The sequence below is a fragment of the Lycium barbarum genome, chromosome 12, assembly GCF_019175385.1.
Source record: "Lycium barbarum isolate Lr01 chromosome 12, ASM1917538v2, whole genome shotgun sequence".
Lineage (NCBI taxonomy): Eukaryota > Viridiplantae > Streptophyta > Magnoliopsida > Solanales > Solanaceae > Lycium > Lycium barbarum.
Genome location: NC_083348.1, coordinates 29,795,111 through 29,808,786, shown reverse-complemented (window position 1 = coordinate 29,808,786; position 13,676 = coordinate 29,795,111).

Here is a 13,676-nt window from a genome sequence, read left to right as displayed (position 1 = left end):
TTTTCAATGGAAGGTCATTTGAATTCTAGTCATGCCACAAAGAGAAAGGAAAACCCTACATACCTCATGTTGCCAATACGATCCAACAACGAACTCGTCGTAACTAGTATGCCAATCCTATAACAAGGTGTACATGAATGAACTTAGATGCTAGTATATCGCGTATATCAAAAGATAAATCGATTCTAAAATGAAACGGGTAGCATTTCCCCTATTCTTTAACGACCACAACTCAATCAACAAAACCAACAACAATAACCTCATATAAGCCTCTTTAAACTCAAAATGTCAACTTCCAAATATATGCACCAAACAGCCCAATATACGCTTCATATACGATATCTTTATACACTTTCTACTTCCAAATTCAAGAACAACAACATAACAACATCAACCCCACATATGTTTCAGAAATTTCAGCCACAATAACTCTGAGATCATATTCCAAATCAGTCCACAAAACTAACAAGAGCTCTAGCATGTATCCTAACTTCTCTTCCACAATTTCTTTATCTAACAAGTTGACTAAAGACTAAACTAGCTCAAGAACATAGAGAAAAGATATAATCTTACCTCAATCACACAAGAACAACCTTAATCTTAGGATACTTCACCAAGAAGAAAAGCTTCAACTTCAACACAAAGTAATCCCAAACTTGCCTTTAAAGAACTTAAAGTATTTTTTGTAAAAAGGAAACCCCCTCTAATTGTTGCTGCACTTCGTTGAATATAGAAAGATGGATAAAAATATTTGTAGTACTTCATCAAACTTGAAAGATAGAGAAAGTTATACAGAGCACTTCGTTGAAATTTGGAAGAGTGGAGAAAATGATACTTGCTAGTACTTTTATATTAATAGCTTAGGTGGTGGAGTACTTTTTCTTCATAAGTACTTATCCACTACTTATATTATTAATATAATCAAGTATATATCTTCTAGTAAAAAGACATTTTCACACGACCACACATGGAGCAAAGACAAAGAATTAAATATTTTATCCTTTCCCAAGGTCCCATTATCAAAATATTAATAAATCATGGGAATTTTTTTTTTAAATTGATATATACACCAATATTTCATAAAAAGTAAAATATTTACAAAACATATTTCATCCAGTTCTATTATATTTTTCCAACCCAAAGAACAAATTTTTGTACTATTATTTCTTAAATCGGTAAAAGATAACCCTCTTTTCTTAAGAGACAATAATTTCTATATTTACAATAAGGAAAATTCCATTTATAAATTAACTACCTCATATCATGTGTGTGATTTATACAAAAATAATAGCAAATTTTAACTATATAAAATCATATTTATCAATTTTTCACAAAAAGGGTTTCACTTAACAATAAATACATTATCAGGGCTATATATGATAGTTACGAAACTCGTCAAACTTATGGGTCTTACATCTATAACCTCATGTACGACGTTAATTCTCTGAATCCATATTGATCAACTCGTGACGCATCTTAACGTAAACGTACGGGATGTAACAACAACAAAGGACCAAAACTGGCCTTTGCGGAAACAACCCAACATGGGCCTTCACATGTCCAATTGCAATTTTAGCCACTCTGTGTAGTAGTCTCTTTTCTTATGTCTTCCTCTTCAACATTCTCTCAAGCTATCATCCAAACATTGTACACTCTTGAGATCTTCTATTCAAGCTCTTCCAATGCTCCTCTCTTCATGATCATGGCTTGTGGTACTTGGATATCCCTTGCTTGGCTACGAGTGAAAGGTCTTGAGCTCTTTGGGGTCATATCAGTCTAATATGAAGTTGAAGCGTATAGAAAGTTCAGGGTAAGGTATTTGAATGTTTCATTTAAGAGAGACATAATTGCCCTAATTTTGATCCATGTCTCTAATTAAGAAAAGATAGTTCAACCAAAGAGTAACATCATATGGGAAAGAGGAGTCTGAAATAAGATTATGCTTTACTTTAGTTGTTCAAAGCAGAATAAGAGAATATGATGCTAGAAAGTGATAAGTAGCACAATAGTGAGTTTGTTTTTAACAGATATAGATGAAGATTAGAGGTCGTAAGACAAGTATGGTGGTGTGACAAAGTTCCTTCTTAGAAAGAAACAAAAGCGAATGAAGATGAGTACAATAATTATAAAGAATGATAAGTCCTAATATTATGTCTTCACTATGAAAAGTGAATTGATGATTTCTGTAGAGCTATTGGAACTATGATATGATTTTCTTAGTTAGATGAACACTAGTGAGTGGTGACTGTTTGAATACACCCAAAAGCTTGTTTGAACCCAGGGGTTTAAGATAAAATTTGACGTATAGGGATAAGTGGAAGTAGAAATCAGCTAAGTATTAAAAGATCAAAATACAGTAGAATAGCCTTTAAGAGTTCTCAAAAAGGGGTTTTCCTAAGATTGGGAGTGTGAACAAAGTTAAGTCATTAAGATTATGTATGACAATTATGAATACATTAGTCCTCCTTTTATGTAAGTAACTTAGTTTTTTTATCAAAGAAGATTTCCCAGAAGTGAGTATAAAGATGAATAGTTTGTAATGTTAATTTGTCATGGCCCAAACTTAGGCCTGAACATAACACGACACCCGGTGCCTGATTACATGTGACCGAGCGAACCAACTAACTAAATCAACATGTGATATCATAACATACTAAAAGCAAAAAATAAAACTAACACATGTTGATCTACTAAAGTCTGACTGAATAAATAACTGAAAGTGTGAAATACTGGACAAAGTCTTAAAGATATATACTGTAGCCAACAAGGCTAACATAAAAGCCTGTGACTCCATCTAGCTACTAATATAGTCTGTGAAGCCTCTACTAAAGTACTGTAAACCGACTATTGTCGGGACAAGACCCCCAGCATACCTGATTGTCTATTACTACTATAAATATTGCAAATAAATGATAAGGCCTCGAAATAACTAGGCTCACCAATCAAGTAACACTAGAGATCCTAGCGAGTAGATGCATCATCCTGTAAATCGTTACCTACATCGCGAGATGCTGGCCCCGGGCAAAAGGGACGTCAGAATATTGAATTGCACTGGTATGTAAAGCAACTGAAAGAAAGAAATGTAAGTACTGAAAATGAAACTGAACTGATAATTGATAATTGAGGTGAACAAAATAAGTAAAGATATGAATACTCTCTGTTCTGAATGGAGAATCAATTATTTAACTAAAAACATAATTTGTGGCCTCAAGCCCAATATATGTGCACAAATCTGTAGCCTCGGGCCCAAGTATAAGTATGCATAACTATGGCCTTAGAACCAAAACACAGGTGTTCAACATTAAACAATTTATATTAAGGAACTAAGAATCATGCTAAAAAGTATAACACTGACATACTGAGCAACGACTCACTGAGACATGTATTCATGAACAGATTATGAGAACTGACGCTTTAACTGTTTATAATATGCTGATTATTCTACATTGAGACTCATGCGTATCAAACACAAGTCTATGTTGATTACGTACTGAGCTCCCAATGTTCGGAACGAAAGTCATGAATGAATTACGAAACTAAAGAATAGAAGTTCTGCAACTATTCAAGGAACTAAAATTAACTATATTTCTAAGGCAATTCATAAAATTATAAAAGAACGATGTGTAGGGATAATCATTAACATTCCCAAACGTAGAGAGTTAGCCTCACATACCTTAACTTCCTGCTCTTGAGCGTAATACAACATTTTCACCCTTCTCAATGGTAATCTATATCAATATATATGAATGGAAAAAACATTAGCAACAATACTTCAGTTTTGGCCATCTAGGCATTACATCAAACACTTGGTGGGCATAAAGCTCCACAACCATCATTAATGATGTTTTCTTCACCTAATTCCCATTTTATTTCTTCTAGGTGATTATAATATCTCAATTAGATGTAATTAATGCGATTATTCATCACCCATATGATTACAACAATCATAAGTCAACAATCAAAAACCCTACCATAGTTCATATGATTCTCTTTATCAAACCCATTTACTAATCTCCAAAGAACTCATTAATTAAGAACTACAAATGATTAGAAGGGGAAAGAATTACCTTTTTCATGTTCAATTTCCTTGAATCCAAATTATAGGGTCTCATATCCAATGATGACGTCTCAATCAAGGTTCTATGGATTAGAAGGGTTTTAATAATGTTAAAAGGGTATTAGAGACTTGACTTCAACCTAGAATCATGATAGAACTTACCTTGTAGAGTGCTTGAGGCTTGGGAATTTTTCTCTCTGCCGTTAGGATGATTTTTTGTGATTATGGGTGTTAGGAAAATAAACCCCAAGCTTAAATATAAGAAAAACGCAAAAATCTAAAGCTTTGACCCATAACCCAGTCCGTTCGCGTTGGACCTGCAATGTCGGCCATTGCGGGAACCCTTGTATGTTAAAAGTTAATAGAGCAAGATTTCTGAATTGGACCATGATGTTGTGCCATCGCACGCTCCACCACGTGCGACGCAGAGCCATTGTACCAGCCCCCACGTGCGACGCGTGGCCATCACGTGTGGCCTTATCGACTTCTGCACCTTGTTTGGTAAAATTGGCATAAATTCTTGTACTGAGCTTCGTTTAACGTCCACAATATAAATTTAGAAAGGTATTTCAAAGATCTATAGATTTCATGTTACGAAATCAGCTAGAAGATAGACCTATCCAAAACTCAATCGATTTTATCAAATCTTATGCACCTCACGATCTATCTTGATTCCAAAACAACTAATTCCACCCATACTCATCCTGATAGGGCTTCACATTTCTAAAATGTCATATTAATACTTATTTAACACATCCACTCCTAATCCAAATTTACAGAGTGTTACATTATCTCCCCCTTGGGATCATTCATCTTCGAATGATTGTCTTGGCTATAATTGTGACTAACTCTGAGACTCTACGGAAACTTTGGCAGAGTTTACTCTGTAACTAACCTACTTGAAACTAGCTAGCTTAGACACATGATCACTTAACTAACATGAACACATGCATACTGAACTGAATTGTAACGACCCGGTAGTTCGCTATGGGGGGTGACTTAGAAAACTAGACCTCCGTTGGGATTTTTTGATGTTGCGGGTGAGTCCGTAGCGTGATTTTATGTGTCTATACATGTTTTATTTGCATTTGTAGGACCTTGGATTGGTGTTGGGACTTTTGGGCGAAAACTGGTGTAAAAACCCGAGCTATTGGTCAAAACGGACCCTGCAGCAGGTGAGGGACCGCTACAGGAAGTCCGTCATAGCGGGTTGTGGGTCGCCACAGTGGGAGACGGGACTTTAACGAGGTCCACCATAGTGGGAGCTTTCCCGCTATAGCGAGACTACTGCAGTGAGAGACCGACCACTGTAGTGGTTGACGAGAGGCAGAATCCATGTTTTATATTCTTTATTCCGAAAAAATTCCTCACATAACACCAAAGCAGTTTCCAAGAACTGCTGTGGCGAAAATTTAAGGCTAAAGCTAAAGTGAGCTGGAAAGGTATGTCTCAACCCTCGACCTTGTTAATTCCATCATCAAGATAGAGTCCATGATTTGTTAAAGGTCCATTAATGGTGAATAAAAGGGATAAAACCCTAGAACTTAAGAAAACCCTTGATTTATGAATGGGTTGTTGATTTTATTGTTGTTTAATCATCTAGAAGTATATATTATCACTTTCTAGGATGAGAACTTGTTTATTAATGGTGGAACTTGTTGATTGAGACATAGGATTTTAGAAAAATGATAACTTTTGCATAAAAACTGCTTGTAAAAGGGTTAGAATGATTAGAAAACCCATGAACGGATAAAATATAATTATTGGGGTTGATATTATGATTAATTCACCCTTAGTGATAGTCCACCCATTTGAAAAGGGTAGAAGGAGTTGAGTTCTTTTCCCCAAATTGTTGCATTGTTGGAGTAGATGATTGAATGCTCATATAATTCTATATCTCTAGACTTTGAACATTTTAAAGGTTTGTGAAAGAGGAAGCTATTGTAGAGTGATTTCATTGTTTCGGTTCTGCTTTGAGATAGGTTACGATCTACTTGAGTTAGACGTTGATTGTATGTATTACGAAGTTGATAGAAGAAGCATGATTAGGGTTTTGGACGTAAAGTGTGGTTGGTAATTTCTACAGTTTAATATTGATCGATTAATTTTGTGATGAACTGATATGAAATGATAAAGAAGAAGTTCATAAATACTCTTCTTGTTCATAAATACTCTTCTTGTTGACTTGGAGAATTACCTTATTCATGTTATTGATTGTTGAGTCTTGATATGACTTGTGACATGGTCAGTTTTGTTCGCTGATATGATTTATTGATTGTTCCCATTACTTGTTTTTTTGTGGAACGAAAATACTTTGTGATGAGAAAGATATAATCAATATGAAAAGGCAGATTTGACAGGGAGTGAGGATGTGGCCTAAGTTAAAAACGCGTGATCTGAGGTAAGATTCCGGAGCGAGGGTACATGGACACCATGGGTCCCCTGCAGGTCATGGAATGGGTCAAACACTACCATTTAGCATGTGTGTAGGAATATGTGACAGAGTTGAGTAATTTTTATTTTATGATTATGTTTGGTGATTACGTGGGTTGAGTTACTCTTATTGATTTCTATTTGTGTGGATTTATCTATCCCTGTGTTGGCTGATATTTCGGTGATTGGATGATTTTACTTGATGGTTTCGTGTGGTTATGTGCTATTGTGCCTATCTGTCTATTTTATTGCTTTTGCGATTACATGCATGATACTTTTCTTAGTCGGCCTATGATATCTACTTGTACATAGTGTTTGTCATGATACTACCTTGCTACATTCTTTTGGGTGCAGACTATGATCCAGAGACTTTTACGAGACCTCATATTTAGCTTGAGGCCAGCTACTGTCAGATTCGAGGGTAAGCTACTATCCATGCCAGGCCGCCTGTTCCTATTTTTAGATGTCTATTTCATTTAAGACATTTATGTTATTTTTAGACAGTGGTTCTTTCTTAGACAGTTATGTCAGAGTCCTTGTACGATGACTTTCAGATTTTTGGCTTGTAATAGTTTAGACTTCCACAGATTCTATTTATTTATGGCATGACTAGACTTTTTGAGATATTTATATTTGTTATATCCTTGAATGCTTTAAAATTGGCTAAGAAATTTGATAATGGTTTGGGTGGTTGATTAAGTAACTGGTTCGCCCACTTGGGGATTTAGGTAGGTGCCACTCACGGCTGTTTGGATCGTGACATAGTTGGTATCAGAGCTTTAGGTTCGCCGATCTCATCGTTCAAGGACATGTCTAGTAGAGTCTTGCAGATCGGTATGGAGACATTTGTACTCATCCTCTAGAGGCTATGAGACACTAGGAAATTTTTTTTTTCTTTCTTTCGTGATACGTGATTCCAATTGGTATCTGATGTTTCTTTCTATTCTATCACAGATGGTAAGGACTCGTGCCGCAGCAACAACAAATGAGGTACCTGCGCCGGCGCTGCAGTCGCAGTGCATGATGGAGGACAGGCGGCTGGGGCCGTAGTTCGTGGAGAATGCCAGGCCAAAGGCCGTAGTCGTGGTAGATGCAGGGGAGCAGCAGCACCAGCAAGGGAGGGGCTCCTGTGGCTGGTCAGCAACTCGCTAAGTCCCCTCAGCCTTAGGAAATTCTAGATGAGGCAGCAGAGTTTGCAGCAGCACTTGCACAACCGGATATTATAGCTCCTCTAGTGTTGTCAGATGTGATGGTATGGGTGTTGAACCTGCTGAATGGTTTGACAGAGAATGGTGTGTTACCAGCTTTTCCAGTTGCACAGGGTGCCATATTGGGTAATCCAGTTCCGGGCGGAGTTCGTGCTCCGGGGTCACAGCATGCCGCTGCGGTGGCTCCTTATTTGGATGAGGCTACAGGACTAGGTGTATTTTCTAGGCTAGTGGGAGGTTCGGTGCTGATCAGGGATGAGCATGACTTGTTTTGGAGGTGCACTAAGATGAAACCTCTAGAGTTCTACAACACTGAGGTTGAGGCTGCTTATGAATTCATCATGGACTGTCATAAGAGGCTCCATAAGATGGGGGCAGTAGAGAAATATGGTGTTGAGTTTGTGACCTTCCAGGTCTTGGGTGATGCCAAGTTATGGTGGAGGGATTTTGTGGAGTGCAAACCAGCAGGATCACCACCGTTGACTTGGACTCCGTTCTATTAGGTGTTTCTAGACAAGTATGTTCCTCGTACTTTGTGGGACCTCAAGCGTGATGAGTTTAGCAATATTGAGCAGGGTAATTTGTTTGTGGCAGCTTATGAGGCTCGATTTTATTCGTTGTCTAGCTATGCCGTCCAGCTTGTACCTACTGAGGAGGAGAGGGTTAGGGGATTTGTAAAGGGGTAGAACATTGCCCTTTAGTTGTCAGCTCTTCAGCTTACAGCGACAAGTGCTTCCTTTCAGAAAGTGGTGGATCATGTTAGGACTGTCGAGGGAGTTCGGTAGGAGGGTTACCATAAGCGCGCAAAGAACAAGGCCTGAAAGGGTGGTGACCGTGGCTCTTTCGCTAAGGGCTAGAGTTCCCAGTTTTATTCGGGAATCCTTATTCATTCAGCTATGTAGGTTTCAAATGGAGGCCCGTTAGGGGTCAGTGAGCACTATTCTAGTTAGCATGGGTTTTGCAGACCAGAGCTCCAGATTATGGTGGTTACTCGGCTTCGTCCGTTTCTGTTCAGCATCTGAATCTAGACCGGGGATGCTTTGAGTGTGGTGATATGGGGTATTTCAAGAGGAATTGTCCCAGACTTAGGCAAGGTGGTCAGGGTAATCAATTTCAGGCTCCCCGAGCCCTAGCATTATGCAGAGAGGGAGGATCTTATGGTGGGAACCGTGCTCAGTCTGGAAGTGACGGTCGCATGACTGGTAGAGGTGGCCCTCACTCTAACAGAGGCGAGTTTCAGTCTGGTAGTGGTGGTCATCAGCCCGGTAGGGGTGGAGCTCAAATAGGGCAGGCTGATCGCAATGGCTCGCAGGCTACTGGCAGACGGGTTCATTGTTATGCCTTTCCTGGCAGGACAGAGGCGGAGGGATCATTGTAGTTATTATAGGCAACATCTCAGTCTTTCAGCGGATGTCTTCTGTATTGTTTGAATCGGATTCTACGTTTTCATATCTGTCTACATATTTCTCTATGGGTCTTGATATGGTCTGTGATTTACATGATGCCCCTATACATATATCTACTCCAGTTGGAGATTCTGTGGTTGTAGATAGAGTTTTTCGATCTTGTACTATCACACTTATGGGTTATGGCACCTGGGTTGATTTAGTTATTTTAGACATGGCAGATTTTGATGTCATCCTGGGTATGAGCTGGCTAGCTCCTTACCATGTGATTCTGGACTATCATGCCAAGGCAGCCATGCCCGGGGTGCCTAGACTTGAGTGGAAGGGTAACCTTAGTCCCTCCCCAAAGAAAATAATTTCCTTTATTCGTGCAAAGAAGCTAATAGACAGGAGGTGTTTGGCTTATTTGGCACATATTCGTGTACTAGTGTTGACGGTCCATCTCTTAAGTCAGTTTCTGTGATACAGGAGTTTGCGGAGGTGTTTCCCGCAGACTTTCCTGGCATACCACCGGACCGTGACATTGACTTTTGCATTGACTTAAAGCTAAGGACCCGCCCTATTTCTATTCCGCCATGTCGGATGGTACCAGCAAAGTTGAGGGAATTAAAAGAAAAACTTCAGGATCTTCTTATTAAGGGTTTCATCCGTCCTAGTGTCTCCCCGTGGGGCGCTCTTATTTTATTTGTGAAAAAAAATATGGGACTTTGCGGATACATATCGATTATTGCCAATTGAATAAAGTCACAATCCGGAATAAATACCCTATCCCTCGTATTGATGATTTGTTTGACCAGCTGCAGGGGGCTTCTATGTTTTCAAAAATTGACTTGAGATTGGGGTATCATCAGTTGAAAATTTAGGTGGAGGATATTCCTAAGACTGCTTTCTAGACCAGGTATAGGCATTATGAGTTTTTGGTTATGTCTTTCGGGCTTACTAAAGCCGCAGCCGCTTTTATGGATTTAATGAACTGCATGTTTAAGCCATACTTAGATTCCTTCATGATTGTGTTCATCGATGATATTTTGATTTATTCGAGGAGTAAGGAAGAACATGAAAAACACTTGAGGGTTGTTCTTGGGTTGTTGAGAGACAGGGAGTTGTATGCCAAGTTCTCTAAGTGTGAGTTTTGTCTTACGTTTTTGTCCTTCGTGGAACATGTAGTTTCGAAGGAAAGGAATATGGTGAATCCGAAGAAAATTGAAGCGGTGAGGGATTGGGCCAGGCCCATGTCTGTGACAGAGATTCTAAGTTTCGTGGGGTTGGATAGTTGTTACCGTCGGTTCGTGAAGGGGTTTGCTTCCATTGCTTCGCATTTGACGCGGTTGAGTTAGAAAGAGATACCTTTTCAGTGGTCCGATGAGTGTGAGGAGAGCTTCCAAAAGCTCAAGACTTCATTGACTACAGCTTCTATTCTATCTTTTCCCATGGAGGGCTTTTAGTTTATTGTAATGCTTCTCATTCTGGTTTGGGTGCTATTTTGATGCAGGAAAAAAAGGTGATTGCTTATGCTTCTCAACCGCAGAAGATTCATGAAAAGAACTATCCTACTCATGATCTGGAGTTAGCAACGGTGGTGTTCGCGTTGAAGGTTTGGAAGCACTACCTCTATGGTGCTTGTGGTTAGGTATTTATTGATCATCGTAGTCTTCAGCATGTGTTTACTCAGAGAGATCTAAATTCTAGGCAGCAAAGATGGATGGAGTTGTTTAAGGATTATGACATTACTATTTTATATCATCCTGGCAAGACAAATGTGGTGGCAGATGCCTTGAGTAGGAAATCAACTAGTATGGGGAGTTTGGCGCATTTAACTACGTCAGAGCGTCCATTGGCCAGGGAGGTCTAAATCTGGCTAACAGTTTCATGAGGCTTGATATGTTTGGTTCGGGCAGAATATTGGCTTGTATTTATGTAAGATCATCGTTTGTGGAGAAGATTAAGGCCAGACAGTTTGAGGATGTGAGTTTGAGTAACATTCGCTATAAAGTCTTACGTAGTTAGCCCTTGGAGGTCGTGATTGATGATGAGGGTGTCTCGAGAATCAAGGGGCACGTTTGTGTTCCCCATGTTGATGATTTGATTACGACCATTTTAGCAGAGGCTCACAGTTCTAGATATTCCATTCACCCTGGTGCTACTAAGATGTACTGTGACTTAAGGCAGCACTACTAGAGGGCTAGGATGAAGCGTGATATTGTTGAGTTCATTGCGCAGTGTTTGAATTGCCAGCAGGTGAAGTACGAGCACCAAGAACCCGATGTACACTTTAGATGATGCCCATTCCGGAGTGGAAGTGGACTTTTTGGTTGGTCATTCGAAGACCTTAGGCAAGTTTGATTCGATTTGGGTCATTGTTGATAGATTGACCAAGTCTGCCAATTTCATACCGGTTCAGATTATCCATACTGCCCAGGAAAAATGGCCTAGATTTATATTCGTGACATTGTTTATCTGCATGGGGTTCCTATTTCTATCATATACGATAGAGGCACGACATTTACGTCTCAGTTCTGTAAGACTTTGTATTTAGAATTGGGTACTAGATTGGACTTAGTACAACTTTCCACCCTCAGATAGATGGCCTGTCTGAGCGAACTATCCAGGTCCTAGAGGATATGCTCCGAGCATGTGTGATTGACTTCAGTGGCCATTGGGATCAGTTCTTGCCATTGGCTAAGTTTGCATATAATAATAGTTACCACTCGAGCAATGACATGGCCCCGCTTGAGGCTCTCTATGGGAAGAGTTGTATGTCTCCTATTGGGTGGGTTGATGCTTTCGAGGTAAGGCCATGGGGTACAGATTTCTTGAGAGAGTCCTTCGATAAAGTTAAGAGGATTCAGGAAAAGCACGTAGTTGCTCAGAGTAGGCAGAAAGAGTATGCAGATCGAAAGGTTCGAGATCTTGAGTTCATAGTTCGGGAACAAGTTTTACTGAAGGTCTCACCCATGAAGGGTGTGATAAGGTTTGGGAAGAAAGGTAAGCTTAGTCCCAGATTCACTGGTTCGTTTGAGATTCTCAATCGTGTGGGGGATGTAGCCTATTAGTTGGCTTTGCCCCCAGGTTTATCAGGCCTTTATCCAGTGTTCCATGTCTCTATGTTGAAGAGATATCATAGTAATGGTTCATTTATCATTCGTTGGAATTCTGTCTTGTTGGATGAGAATCTGTCTTATAAGGAGGAACCTATTGCTATTTTAGATAGAGAGGTTCGTAAGTTGAGGTCAAAAGAAATAGCATCTGTGAAGGTTCAGTGGAAGAATTGTCCCGTTGAGGAAGCTACTTGGGAGACAGAATTCGATATGCGAAAGAATTATCCCCAACTTTTCACTGAGTCAGGTTCCTTCCCCTTGTTCTTTCTTTTGTCTGTTCGGGGACAAACGGTTATTTAATTGGTATCTGATGTAACGACTCGCTAGGTTGTTATAGGGGTGACTTAGAAAACTAGACCTTCGTTGGGAATTTTAAGGCCGTGGGTAAGTCCGTAGCGTGATTTTATGTGTCTGTACATGTTTTGTTTGTGTTTGTAGGACCTTAGATTGGTGTTGGAATGTTTGGGCGAAAACTGGTGCAAAAACCCGAGCTATTGGTCAAAATGGACCATTGCAATGGGTGAGGGACTGCTATAGCAGGTCCATCATAACGGGTTGTGGGTCGCCGCCACGGGAGGCGGGACTTTAATGAGGTCCGCCATAGCTGGAGCTTTCCCGCTATAGCGAGACCGCTGCAGCGGTCGACAGGAGGCAGAATCCGTGCTTTATATTCTTTATTCTGAACCCATTTCCCACATAACACCAAATTTGTTTCCAAGAACTGTTGTGGCAAAAATTTAAGGCTAGGGCTAAAGTGCGCTTGAAAGGTAAGTCTCAACCCTCGACTTTTTTAATTCCATCATCATGATAGATTCCATGATTTGTTAAAGGTCCATTAATGGTTAATGAAATGGCTAAAACCCTAGAACTTAAGAAAACCCTTGATTTATGAACGGATTATTGATTTTATTGGTGGTTAATCATCTAGGAGTATATATTATCGCTTTATAGGATGAGAACTTGTCTATTAATGGTGGAACTTGTTGATTAAGACCTAGGGTTTCATAAAAATGATAACTTTGGTATAAAAGCTTCTTGTAAAAAGGTTAGAATGATTAAAAACCCCATGAACGGATAAAATATTATTATTGGGGTTGATATTATGATGAATTCATGCTTAGTGATAGTCCACCCATTTGAAAAGAGTAGAAGGAGTTGAGTTCTTTTCCCTAAATTGTTGCATTGATGGAGTAGATTATTGAATGCTCATAGTTCTATATTTCTAGACTTTGAACATTCGGAAGCTTTCCCAAAGAGGAAAGTTGTCGCGGAGTGATTTCATTGTTCCAATTATGCTTTGAGGTAGGTTACGATCTACTTGAGTTAGACGTTGATTGTATGTATTACGAAATTGATTGAAGAAGCATGATTAGGGCTTCGGACTTAAAGTGTGGTTTGTCATTCCGACAATTTAATATTGATCGATTAATTATGTTATGAACTGATATGAAATGATAAAGAAGGAGTTCATAAA